A 13,980-nucleotide genomic window follows, 5' to 3' on the forward strand; every position below is an offset into this window, starting at 1 on the left:
AATATGAAAAACCAAAATTGCGATTTAGGGGGATATGTTTAAAATATAACAAAGGGAGGTACAAACTTAAAAAACGAATAATAAAACTTACAACTTTAAATACTTTCAACTTTTTATACTTCTCTTCCTCATACTCATTTAAAATCCGGACTCAAAAATATTATATACATCGTTGCTACTCCAAAGAAGACGATACACCTATATACAAATATGTACCATTTCTTTGTAGAAAGTCTTCATCCTTTGTAAAGAAATAATTCCAAATCATCTTTCAAATATACCGAAAAAGACGTTTTCAAAATGCTGGAATTTTTATCGATAACATATTTATCCAGCGTGTTCATTTACCTGCCCACCTAAGGAAAACTATGACACGTTGAACAAATCAGTTTTCATGGCGCAGATGGATACACCGTAACGATCCACGAGTTCATGATGACGGCCATAAAACGTTTGTAGTGATGACTTCAATCTTGTAGCAACATAAGCCTGCTCCAGAGGGCTATTTGTCAGTGTCGGCAAGCTCTGGCATAACGTATGAGTTGTGATATGAACACTTCATACGCAAGAGCCGAAGGGATGTTGCCACAGATGAAAGGAAAGTTGACAATTTTGAATGAAAAGTCATCACGTTTGTAATAAATTTTGGTCAATAGTTTTCCTTTACCATGAATTTCTAAATGTTGGTCAAGATATGAGGCTGACTTTACAGTATCTGTAGTATCCTTTATCTCAAGTTTTTTGGGGTAGATCCGATGTATCAAATCCCCGAAATTAGGATGATCTAAAGATAATGCGTCACCTTTATAGCGGAAACTGGGATTAAAGGATCTAGCTAAATGATATTCTTTCTTTCGGATCAGATCATCTATAAAGTCAGCCTCGTAAGAGTGAAGGGATAGGTCAGGAAGTAGAGGAGCACAATTTGTTCCAATTGGAATGCCAACCGTTTGTTGAAAAACGCGTAAACCACACTGGACAAATATGTTGTCGATTAAAAATTTCAGTTTTTTGTAAACATTTTCTTCTGTATGTGGAATAGAAGTATACAGTGTTGAAAAATCATAGGTTTTAATGATATTATATTCTGATAATAGTTTTGAACTGATTGTCTCCAAAAGATCTTTCGAATTTTTCAGGATCCATATTGAATTAATACCTCTACGGGAGTTACATGTGTTGTGGTAGGACTGCAAACCCTCTTTTACAGCTGTAATTATAGAGGTTTAAAGTTTTGAAAGAGGTTTGGTGGTATCCATCTGGCAAATCCAGATGAGAAATTCCATGTCCTTTCCCAACATCATCAATTATCATCAGTTAATGTGATAGGAAATATTTTTAATGACAGTTGGACATGTCACAGGTCAAAAGTCAATCCTAATGGTGGCGATTATAGAACTTTGATATGATTTTGAACTCCATGTCCTTTGCCAACATCATCAATTATCATCAGTTAATGTGATAGGAAAGATTTTTAATGACAGTTGGACATGTCACAGGTCAAAAGTCATTCCTAATGGTGGCGATTGTAGAACTTTGATATGATTTTGAACTTCTGGTAGCCGAGCTGTCCCTAATAAATGAAAGTTAATGTCGTGATTCTTGGTAAAAAAAAGAGAGACAACAACTCAGGATGCCGGAGCCATAAGGAAAAAGAAAGCCGGGAATTTGAAAATCTGATCAATTTCAAGATGGTTGTCTAGATAGGAGAGCGACTTGAAATTGCCAGCAGAGTCTTTGATATCCTCTGTTAATTCCCTTGGATGCTATTTTTATACCGCTTGTACAGTAATTATCACAATAACATTTTAGGCAATTTATCCCATTTGTCCATATTGTAATAAGCAGGTAAGATAGGGATTTGTTAGAACATCTGACTGACAAAGCAAAGAAAGGCTCTTTATATAAAACAACCATTTGGTTTAGACGTCGAACAGTTGAAAGGGAGATCAAACTCTTCATTTTGCACAGAAACGTCAGATATCAAAATGGTTCTTGAAAATGTATCTTTATGTTTTTGATTGACTTCTTTCAATTCTCATTTCCGACGTTAGTTGGTACTTTATTCTAGAGGAAAAAAATGCTTTATATTAGAGATTATGCATAAACAATCGCGAAATCTTGAAAATGGTGTTGCTGTTTTACTCATTAAACATTAAAATGATGACTAGTTCTTGAATCATTGATCTCATCACTACTCTCTGTCATCCCATATAGATGTTCAGGTTTGTCGTCCCATTTATTAAACAACCTGTCTATCGTTATTCGTCAAATTAATATTAACAGGAATTAAAGTCCTTTAGCTATGTAAAATCAAAAGCCAGTATTTTCGATAATATTAGAAAAAATCACGTTATATTAGGGTCGTTATATTCATAAATATATTTGATGTATTAAACTAGGAGGGTTTGATCTATATGCCTCAAAGGTAAATAATGCCTTTTGATAAAATATTTTAAATGAATAAGAAGAGGTGTTTTTATAAGAAGTTTTATTGTTTTGTTAAACAGGTTACAATGGCAGTGTATGCAATATCCAGTACAACAGAAATAATAAAATTTTGAACTAAATATGCAATAATAAAAGAAGTTATTAAAGAGTAATGTTTTAATAAAATGTTTTTTCATGCAGTTCATTTTTAATTTGTTTGTAAGAATGAAGATTTTGCACAGATATATCTCCTTCGCTTCTACTACGACATGAGCACAACCTATTCGTACTTGTCAGAAGATGTTGTACGGTATTGAAAGGACGTAATTTACAAAAAGAAAAAGAAAAAAAATTCAATTTCAATTCAAATGATGGTGAAAAAAAATAATAATGTTGCAGTTTAGGTAGACAAAAATGAAAACAAAAAGAAAATGAAAGAAGGGGAATGTCATTTACATATAGTGAATGTAAAAATGTACCATAAACTGCCATTCAACATGTTAACTTATGTATGAGGAAGTATGTAACCAGTGTTTTTAATATTAATATTTTACGGTTTATAGTGGAAAAATTCAAATGTTATAAGAAGCAACTGAATGGATAGCAAAATCCAGAGACTTTTGTTTTTTTTTTATTAATCCAGTATGTTAAACAAATTATTAGAAAGATTCAAAAAATACAGGGACTACCATTAAACAGTATAACCAATTCAAATATTAACTCCAATAGAGAAAAGATAAGAATACCATGCCGTCTGATTATTTTGCTTTATGGAAATTGCGTAGACTTCTTGACTAATTTTTGTTACATAAAGCGTAAAAAAAAAAAAAAAAAATAAATAAAAAAAAAAAAAAAAAAAAAAAAAAACAGGAACGTATGTACAAGACGGCTCGCGCAGACCTTTTACAGTTTCTAAATGACAACAAATTTCTTATGTACTTATGACTTGACAAGCATGTATACAAGCATTTTCAGTAATGAACTAATTATTTAATGGCTGAAAAAGTTTACTTTGAAATGAAAAAAGAAGACTATGCTATAGTTTTGAGCATTGAGAACTTACTTCTAATATTTTAATTTGTTCTATCAGAATTACGTATTTGTAGTTCTTAATAAGATGTGCAATGAGGATAGTCCCTAGCTCTGTTATATGCGACATACAAGCGTGAGAACTTGTTAACTTTATGGTTGCAAAGTTCCCAAACAAGCACAAAATAATTAGTTCTGAGATGATGGCTTTATTGTCTTAAAGGGTCTTTTGATCTACTTCAAATATTATTTAACATTCCTAACAAGAACCTTAACTACTCAAATTTAATTATACGTTATCTAAGTCCTCAGTAAATTTCTTAGAGAACGTGCAATTAAATCCAAATGGAATAGGGTGAAACCTTACGACACTTAAGACTTAATAGTAGTCCAATGTGCCTAATACATAACCTCAACAGTTTTAATTCATTAAAAAGTTACTCGACTGCAATATATGCAGGTTGTTCTGCCCATTAGCAGAGAGTGTGCTCTCAGAATTAAAGTCAATAAAAAAATAATAAGAAGTTATTAACATTTGTACCACAAAACTATGCGACATAACACACAATCTCGTATTTGTAACAAATGCACTGGTCTTATATAATTAATCACCCTGAATGCTCCAAACTATTAGAACCATCACTAAAACAAACTCTGGTCTAACTTGAATAATCATGAGCAATTAAACTATAAATATTAGTCCATAGCACTTTTTATCTGTTGAAGATAAAATCATCACATGTATATACCGTTCTTTAAATATGCACCTTTTACATAATTAAATAATGAAACTAATTTATATTTTTACTGTATGATCTAAAGCCAATGAAAAATTCTTGAAATATACTTGCGATATGTGTATACGTATTAGTAATACATTCGATTTCACTTAACTATAATTTTTCATCCGCCTATGAAACTTTTTTCCCTTAAGACTGCCTCAATTATTGCAAGCTGGAGCTTAGAGGCATTATACAAAACGGGAAAAGCTGCTCAGGGCAGAAGTCACACAAAAACTGCGTGCAACATCACACGCCAACTGGCAGGTAGAAACACGAACACATCTAAACCAGTGGAAGACAAAGATGGCAATGTGATTACAAACCTAAATATATCGCTTTTAAGTGGAGAGGATATATCAGATGCTCCTGATCTACCTTCTAGAGGAGACCTTGATGTTGATACTGGCCCAATCACGAAGGATAAAATCATAAAAGCCCAACGAATGAGGACTTGAGAAGCCCCAGGACCGAACCAAGTTTCCACCTGAGGTCTTGAGATCAACTTGGAAAAACCTACAACATCACGATTAATTGATTGATTGATGTTTGGGGTTTAACGTCCGAACAGCAATTTATCCAAGGAGTCTAAAAACAAGAATGCCAAGTGCGAAAAGAACGATATATACAAGGTGATCACTCTAGATTGGCCATGGAAAATTCATTTTGAGGTGGACTGTTTCCAGATTTTCTCATGCTATTGCAGGGGAAATTTTCCGGCCTGCACGAGTCCCAGACTTTCTCGTGGTATCTCAGTAGAAGCTAATCCCGGCCTGCATGAGTGCCAGACTTTTTCGTGCTCAGGTATGGTTTAGAAAAAAGATGCAGCTCCTAATCAATTCCTGACTACAGACAAACCTTGTCTTGTTTAGGCCAAGTAAATCTCATCCAATCCTCACCAAAAATATGGAAAAGTTGGGATAATTATTTTTTTTAATTTTTACTCCTTACCAGATATTTCTTTTGTGTATAGACATGTTCTAAATCCATAGCAACATCAGTTTCAGAGAAGAAACATTATTTAGGTCACCAAGAATTAGAAGATTATTATAGTATAGTGCCTAAATACCAGAAACTGAAATGAAAAATATCTGATGTCAAAAATCCCGTTCCCTTTTTTTCGTAAAAACTATGTCATATTGTACGAGCAGGAGCGGATGTAAATCTATCTATTAATTTAATTTGGTCTTTACAAGAATAAAATATCTGATTATCTGAGTCTTTATTTTCATATGTCCTCCCTTGATATTTATATAATATTTTCCATTTTTTGTTTATCGTAATTTCGACTGGGAATAAAATCTTCAAAGGAGTGTAACGGGGTTCGACTACTCTCTCTTCGGTAGTTGATAAACGGCCAAAGAAGAAAGCGTTGACGACGGATGGTAGGGTAACAAAATGTGTGGCGAAAACTGCACTATTACCTCATATATCACTCTACATTCTCTTCCATACCACTTTTTAAATCGAGGTATAAAGCAGAAATAAACAAACTTAAATCACATTGTTAAACTATTTCATATCTAGTTTGCGTAGTTGATATTAGGTTCAGACATTAAAACTATGCACAAAAAATATCAAAGCTGATTATTATGATTTGACATTAAATACAATTAATCAATGTTTAAATTGAATTAAATCTGTATCGATATATTTCAGTGATACTAAACAGTTAGTACTTGTACATGTGACTAATAATTACAACATTGATATATATGAGTGTGCAGTAATCATAACATACAGTGTGCACTGGTATACTTAATATTTTATTATTAAAACATTAGAGAATGATTTATTACTTTTTGTATCCTTATGAAATGGGAGTGTAGGGTTTATGGAAGAAGACCGATTGGAGCTTTGGTAAACCGTTCAAAAGAGTGATGAGTTGATAAGGAAAGGAACTGTGTCACCAGGGGTACCTAAATCTATACTTAACACGTTATAAGGAGGGAACAGGTAGAGATGGACAGTAATGAACAGGATGGACCCCTTCACAACCAGATATAAGTGAGTTTTCCTAGGATGATTCTGGGGAACATGACTTGGAACTCCACGCTGCCCCTGGCTGCACACCATCCTTGCTCTAAACAACTTCACCAGAGATAAAAGCAAGTATCACAGAGGTTGACAAATGATGATACCACAAAAGCTCCCATATTACTTGTAGTACACAGCCAAAATGTGCCACATATAATAATTTTATGGTGCTCGATTCATATGATTATTAAATGATTTTGCTAAATTCTTACATTTTTCTATTGTCACGAAAACAACTTTGCTTTTTTAATAATTTTTGAAGTACCATCTGTTAAAACAACCATTGCATCAAAAACCATGAATAAACATATCAACGATTTGTTTCCTCTGTTGATAAACACAAATGAAACCAATTACACATTTTAAGCGTTGTAAGCACGCAGTATTGGAACAATTTAAAAAAAAAACAAAAAACAAACAAACAAACAAACAAAAAAACAAAACAAAAGCAATTAATTTGTATTTGGAAAACCTTCTGGAATTTGTATATACTATTTTTTTTTTTTTTTCAGTATTTTGTTTGCATACACGGTATTTTAAAAAGAAATGAGTAGAGTACTGACTGCAATTTCTGCATGTGGTTTTATTATAGCGAATTGCACACAATAAGATAAAATTTCGGCAAAAACTACGCTTATTTCAATGTTTTCAAAAAGATAAATTCGTTGTGGCAACCTTATAAGGCCGATTCAAATGCATGACGAACCGATTTGTGATGTCAAAATGTTCAACTTATATTGTGTGCCAATGCTGCATTTTTTATATCTTTTTCTCCCTTTCTTTGTTAGGTCATGGTTGATAGTATGTAAGACGTTCATTTATCCTTTTGTTATTTTGGGTTGTTTCTTCCTGTGTCCTTGAGTGCTCTAGATCTGTGTCTCTTGTATGTGTATTATTATTATGTTTTCATTGGAGAACATCTTGATGTTCTAGACATACATTAGAACTTGCGATTAGAGATATGGATACCAAGTAAACAACAAGACGAGTTAAGATCCTTGTTTTAATAATTGGATCAGATTACAATATGGAATGTAACATTACCCATATATATTACTGAAATTGTAAAATTTCTGCGATATATTAATTGGTATAAGGAAATGTTAAATTGTATCAAAATAATATTATTTCAATCATATTGTATTTTGAACACCTTAGACCAATTAATCAAACAGTTCATTATATATGTTTGCTTCGCTTGTATATTGCTGTATTTTATATCATACTCAATTCGAATACATGTAAGAGTAGTTGGTGTTGAATGTCATTTACCCTTTTAATTGGTAGTCACTTAGAGGCGTTTGTTAATGAAATATGTTCTTTTTGTAGGCATTATGTTCAGCTATTTCGGTAAGACGAGCTTAGGTTAAATTTATGTTAGGTCTGCGTGCGTTTGCAAGTTTGGCATATTGGTTGTTTGGCATTTGTTTTTTGAACTTTATAACTTAATAGTGTTGCGTGTAATATGACCATAAAGGCCACTGGAATTTCTGAACACGGGGCTTGCTTCTCTTTGCGTAAAACTTATTCGCAATTTTGTCATCAGTATTATAAGGAAATAAACTTTTTATTGAATAAAAGTTATGTATATAGAAAAAAGACAACATATACGGGTCTAAGACGGATAATTGAAACTCATCTTATTATGTTACGAGACAAATAACAACGTACATAAACTCCTAGGAAATTTAAAAAACAATCTTAAATACATGTACCCGTAAAACTACAGGGTCATTGAAAATATGTAATTATGTTCATTCAGTCACTTTTAAAGCACATTTTAATGAGAAATGCTACGCCACGATTAAATCAGCGTGTTTTAATAAATTTAACTCTTGGCATCTGCAATACATAAAAAATACAATATATATAATCAATTATAAAACAAGTTATGATATTAAAGCAAAAAATATGATTAAACAAAATGTTTTAATCGCCTGAAAAGATGAAAATCAATAGTTTTCGTGCAAGAAGGGAATATATTTTTGTTTTTACCGTAGTGCACCTTTGGCGTCACGATGACTTGATTAGGAATTTTCGTTTTCGATATGAATAAATCGCCAGATGTGCTTTTGATGTTATCAATCTGTTTCATCAAAGGAATCATTGATTTTGTGGTTATTTTATTTACATTCTTAAAAAATATTAGTTCACATTTATGAAATAAGGCATACAATCTGATGGGAGATAAAAAGTTCGATTCAATATTCGATGCAAAACGACGATAGATTAAGGTAATGCTATTCCTCGTAAATCATTTGTATAATATCTCCGAATTTGTACGTATTTAATTTACCCTTCTCTTGCCATTGAGAGATAAAACAAAATGATATTTTGTTTTAAGTTTTAGCCAATATCTTGAAAATTGTAATAAACAGAAAAAGAATTTCATGAATGAAATGATCCTTAAAATAATGCCTACAAAAGTCTTTCGGGTCGAGGTTGTAGGATGACTCCTTGTTAGAGTTACTGCCCTTTGTAGGTGAAAAATGAGCCTTATGAGTAGTTCAGGCTCTTAAGAGCCTCTTGGTTTTGTATAGGATGATAAATTAGATCTTATTATCACATTTCTGAAATATCAAAACTATTTCATTTGGAAACTAAGCACCAAAGTCTATACACATGTAAAAGCACAATTATAAAACTGACTACTTTCAGATTACCTTTGGATTAGGACTTGCTTTCAATTTGAGTGCACCACTAGCATTTGGTTTGTTTGCTATGGGATGTTCACCAGGTGGCGCTGCTAGTAATATATATATACACATTTATTGGATGGTGATGTATCACTCAGTGTAACCATGACCTTTGTCAGCACAGTTATGAGTCTCGGTAAATATTGCAAAATTAGACTTTTAAAGAAAAACAGTTCTGTCTTTCCTACAGTTTTCTCGGTACACATCACTACTATTCATTAGTTGTAGAATAGTTTATTTCTTTCATTTTAAAGTATTCTTATAAAGGGCAGCAGTGAATTCAAAAATGAAATACTGGAGACTAGGTGTGAGTGATGTCCTATACAAAATGTATATGTATGAAAGATGCTCTGAAAAATTGTCCTGTCAGATGTACGTGTATTTCTAAAAAGTTGGAAATGAAGTATGCAGTGAGAAAATGTTTGTTTTAACTTTTAATGCAGTCATTGCTCATGACAAGACAGAGGTGCATTTATAAGTCAAACGTTATTGGAATATCAATAGCACTGTCACCAATAAGCAAAGCCTAATAATAAAATCATATTAGTCTTTACCATACCCATCTTTATTGTTGTAATTTAACCTATGTCTGACAACTGAAATTTGCATTCTGTTACTCATTATGTTGAAGCCACAAATGAAATAAGAAATTTCCAATGACAATAGAAATGAGAAACTAAGACAGTAATTTGTTAGTATGTGACCAAGTATGTTGAATGCAGTATAGCTCCATCTTAGGATTCTAATTGATTTTGTTTAACTTGTTTTTGTCCTGATATCTGTTGCTTGGGCATTAAACACCAATCAATCAATAAATCTTGTCCCAATTATGCATGAAATACTTGTTGCTGGATGTAAAACACAAAATAATCATCATAAGAAAGGAGATACATGTATCATAAATTACAGCCTTAAGAGTTATTCCATTCATATAAACCTTGTAACCTTATACCTATTACTACAGAAAGGTAAAAATAAAACACGAAATGGCATGTTCATAAATAACAATTTTATTTTACACAGTTCAATGAAGAATCACAAAGCTTCATGTACCATTATACCTACTAAAATAATGCTCTTTTTGGATAAAAAGATGGATGGTTTTGTACGTCTGGTACATAGAAAAATGTGAAAACAATATTGTCATAAACTGTTGATAATGTGTTAGTAAAAGCCTTGTTAATGAGATGCTAAGACATGAAATACTATCCTGGTATTCCTCTCCTAACACTGTTTTAAATGTGTTCATTCCTTTACTTCTGTTAATGTAATAAATGTTTTTTTTTTACTTACAGCTTTCATTCCAATGTGGCTGTATTCCCTGGGAATTAATTATATATACAAAGAGGCAGAATCTGTTAAAATTCCATATGAAAACATTATAACCTCACTATTAGGACTACTCATTCCAGTTGGTATTGGTATTCTTATACAGAAGAAAAAACCCACATGGGCTCAAAATATTGTCAAATGTGTACCCTACATCACCGCTATCTTTCTCATTTTTGTATTTACTGTTGGTATTTATGCTAACCTGTACATATTCAGTTTGCTAAAACCAGCTGTTTTGATAACTGGTGCATTGGGACCATATTTAGGATTTGCATTTGGTGCACTTGTGGCATTTGTTGCTCGTCAACCAGCTAAAAATATTCTGACTATAGGAATAGAAACCGGTATTCAGAATACAGGAATAGCAATAGTGCTACTGAAAGTATCATTACCTCCCCCTGATTCAGACATCAGTATAACGCCACCTATCACCAGTGCCATCTTTACTCCAATTCCAATGGTTGTCGCTATTATAATCCATGCAATAAAGAATAGGAGGAAGAAGCAATCAGAAAGTGGAGAAATGCTGGATGACACATACCCAGACAATGATACAAAAAATGTCATTCAAATGAAATATAATCAGGTGTTCTCTAGCATTGACGAGGATCAAGAAAGGGGCGTTCATTTGTAAAATAATATATGTTGTTCAGTTAGAGTATTACTAATGTTGTATTTTTGTAATTAGAAAGATTTGTATTACTTAAGTCTGTTTGTTTTCATGTTAGAGCATATCATACATGAATATTTATCCACAAAATGCAAAGGTCATAAAATCAATTTTTTTTTTTAGCAAGGCAGCAATTTGAAAAAAAAATGTTTTATCTATATTTTTTCCCTTTATGATTTTTTTACTTGTGCAGATACATGTATGTCTTGAAAACTAGATGTATTTAGGAAATGCATTTAAAAAGTAATCTACATTGATTTTAATTAGAATGGGATAACAGATAATTGTATTTATAGTAACACTAAATTGTACATGTAGTTTACAGCATGTTTTTTTTTGCAGTTGTTAATGGTTCAGTTTTTTAATTATCTACTACATATATTTATTGTATGATCATGTGTATTGTTTTGTTGTTTATATTTGTTTTGATGTGATTTTAGAGAACCTGCCTTTAGCTTCTCAAGCACTGCACATGTTCTTTATTTTTATTTTTTTTTATTATCAGATAGATCTGAAATGGAGAAGAAATATGTGAGCATTGTCTGTAAGTACAGGCTCACCAGGTGTCAGGCAAAGGTTCATATTTTTGTCAACTTTCTTAATAGCAAAAATTTACCCAGTGTGTCCCTTTAATAATCTGAGAATAAATAAAAGTTATCAAAGAGCCTGAGGTTGGAAAAGTGGAGAAAATAATGATTTGTCATATAGTTATATTTAGTAAAGAAATCTGGTGCTAAATATTATCAATATAATTTAACAAAACTATTTTGAATATATGTAAATGCATTTGTTTCTTAAAGTTATGGCCAACTGTTATTACTTATTTGACTATTTTGCCCCAGATCTTATTTATCCCTTTTGAGTTCTGATTCCACAGTCCACCTGAAGTGATCTTTATCAATGTGTGTCAATGTTTTCAGAACTGTATCAGAGAATGTGGATTGTTCAGCATCGGAAGTTAGGATTCTCTATATAATCTTGCAGAACTTAGGATTCCTCTATATACAATGATATAATCTTGCAGAACTTAGGATTCCTGTATATAATCTTGTCAACTTAATATGTACAGATATTAGCTTTAAGAGCTTTCACAGTCAATATTGATAACAGTTGATGTTTTAATCATTTATGATCTGGGTATTTGTTAATGACATTAAGTACATGTAATCAGTCTTATACTGCCTATTTTTGTAAAAACCCTTTATCTTTGCCATAGTACGTTTATTTTTTTTAGTTTGCTCATAGATATTAGTAACTATATTTTATTTTATTTTTACCCTTTTCATTAAGATTGTAGTTTCCCAGTGATTATTTTTCCTGAAGTATTTTTACTTAAGAACAGTAGTTCTGTATATAATGGATATATATGTATCATCATATATTTATGACTTATCTGATTGATTAGTTTTAGTCAGTCCCATGTTGGTGCCTTTTAAACAGATTGAATTCTTAATTTGTTGTTAAAACTTTGCCTCATATATTGAAGTGATATTGTTAATGTGTTATTAATTTTATTAATTGTTATAGAATATAAATTTTGTTATGATGCATTATATGTTTATTTAAGTAAAGCATAAAATGAAGGAATCCAAGATAGCTTGAAGATTTCAATTATTAGTTTTAGCATGTAAATACATGTAGTAGAATTACATGTACATTAAAGGAATATATTACTTCACTAAGAAAATAGGAAAGATGAAACAGTGTATGCAGTTTTTTTCATTCTTTTATCTAAAACCTTAGAATTGATAAGATTGTAAACGCCTTAAGTAAAAATACACATTTTATTACCCAGTCATCACATATACATTTTGACTTTAGCTGTTTATACCCTCATAATTTGTGCAAGAAGCTCAAGATATATCTGTAACTCCACATTGCTAAATAATGTTTTCACCTAAGATAACAACCATATTTTATATAAATACTAAAAATCATGTATTGTAGGAAATATTTTTATTGTCAGTTGTGAACCATAGAAATAAAAGTTTTAGTATTTTACTCTGGTACATCTCAGACTAGCTGTACTTAATTCGTTTGCATTGATCAATTCTGTGTATCTTGAAGCTAACTATACACTGTAGCAGTTCTTGTAAAACATTTTCAATTATCCTTTTGTTTTTTTTTTCATGGCATTGATATGCAGACTTAATCTTACCCAATTAATTTGTCAAAGATCTTGAATAAAACTACATTATCATTTTCTTTTTAGACGTATTTCTGTTCATATTTTTTACTTTTTGTATTGATAAAACCGTACTAGTACTTCTAAGCTTCAGAACAAGTATTAAACATTTTTGTCAACATTCATTTCCGACCATTAGACCCATAAAAAGCATAGTTTCCATCATTTTCAAGACAATCTTGATCAAGATGCTTGGATGTCTTCCCACCGAATACTTAAATTCAGAAAGCATTGTATGATTTATTATTAAAAAAAAAAATGGACACAAAATGTTATCTACATTGTATATTGTGTTAAATGTTTGCCAGACCATATGTTAATGAATAAATTGTTTTAACATGACATTGTGTTATAATTTGACGTTATTACTGGATAGGCACTAAACCTACATATTTTTTACCCAGTTTAGTCAGGAGTTAAAGCATTTCTATGATTAAGATGTATTGAGGTTGATCATCAAACCATACTGGACCAGTGTTCTCCCCAGGATTTTCAAATAGCAGGACCATTTAATATCATACTATCGACCGATGATGCTGAACGGTTACATATAGGGAAATACTTGAGAATTATGATTGTCAAGTTAGTACTTTTGATTTCAAAAGCGAAAATACCGAAGTGCAAATAATATTAGGTTGAGGCATGAAAGAGGAGAAAATCCACAAGCAAAGCACATTTGAAAACACATAGACTGACACAAAGAAATTAAAAAAAAATACACGGAGAGAAAAGCAACACGAATTCTACCAAACACCCTGGCATATCAGATGCTCTGAAATGGTGAGAAGTTCTTGCCCCTTACACACATCATACTGCCTGACG

At 31.6% G+C, this 13,980-nt stretch overlaps 1 pseudogene across 1 annotated transcript; it reads left to right on the forward strand.

Moving 5' to 3' along the window:
- Positions 1 to 5,015: 5,015 nt before the first annotated feature.
- On the forward strand, positions 5,016 to 13,500 carry LOC148616426 (ileal sodium/bile acid cotransporter-like; annotated as a pseudogene). Its single transcript, XR_015922495.1, has 3 exons — positions 5,016 to 5,042; positions 8,934 to 9,107; positions 10,267 to 13,500. The product of XR_015922495.1 is annotated as an ileal sodium/bile acid cotransporter-like (transcript).
- The last annotated feature ends 480 nt before the right edge of the window (positions 13,501 to 13,980 follow it).

Source organism: Perna viridis, chromosome 5 (genome assembly GCF_037379345.1).
Source record: "Perna viridis isolate PV_CMFRI_1.1 ecotype Kerala chromosome 5, ASM3737934v1, whole genome shotgun sequence".
In the NCBI taxonomy this organism is placed as follows: Eukaryota; Metazoa; Mollusca; class Bivalvia; order Mytilida; family Mytilidae; genus Perna; species Perna viridis.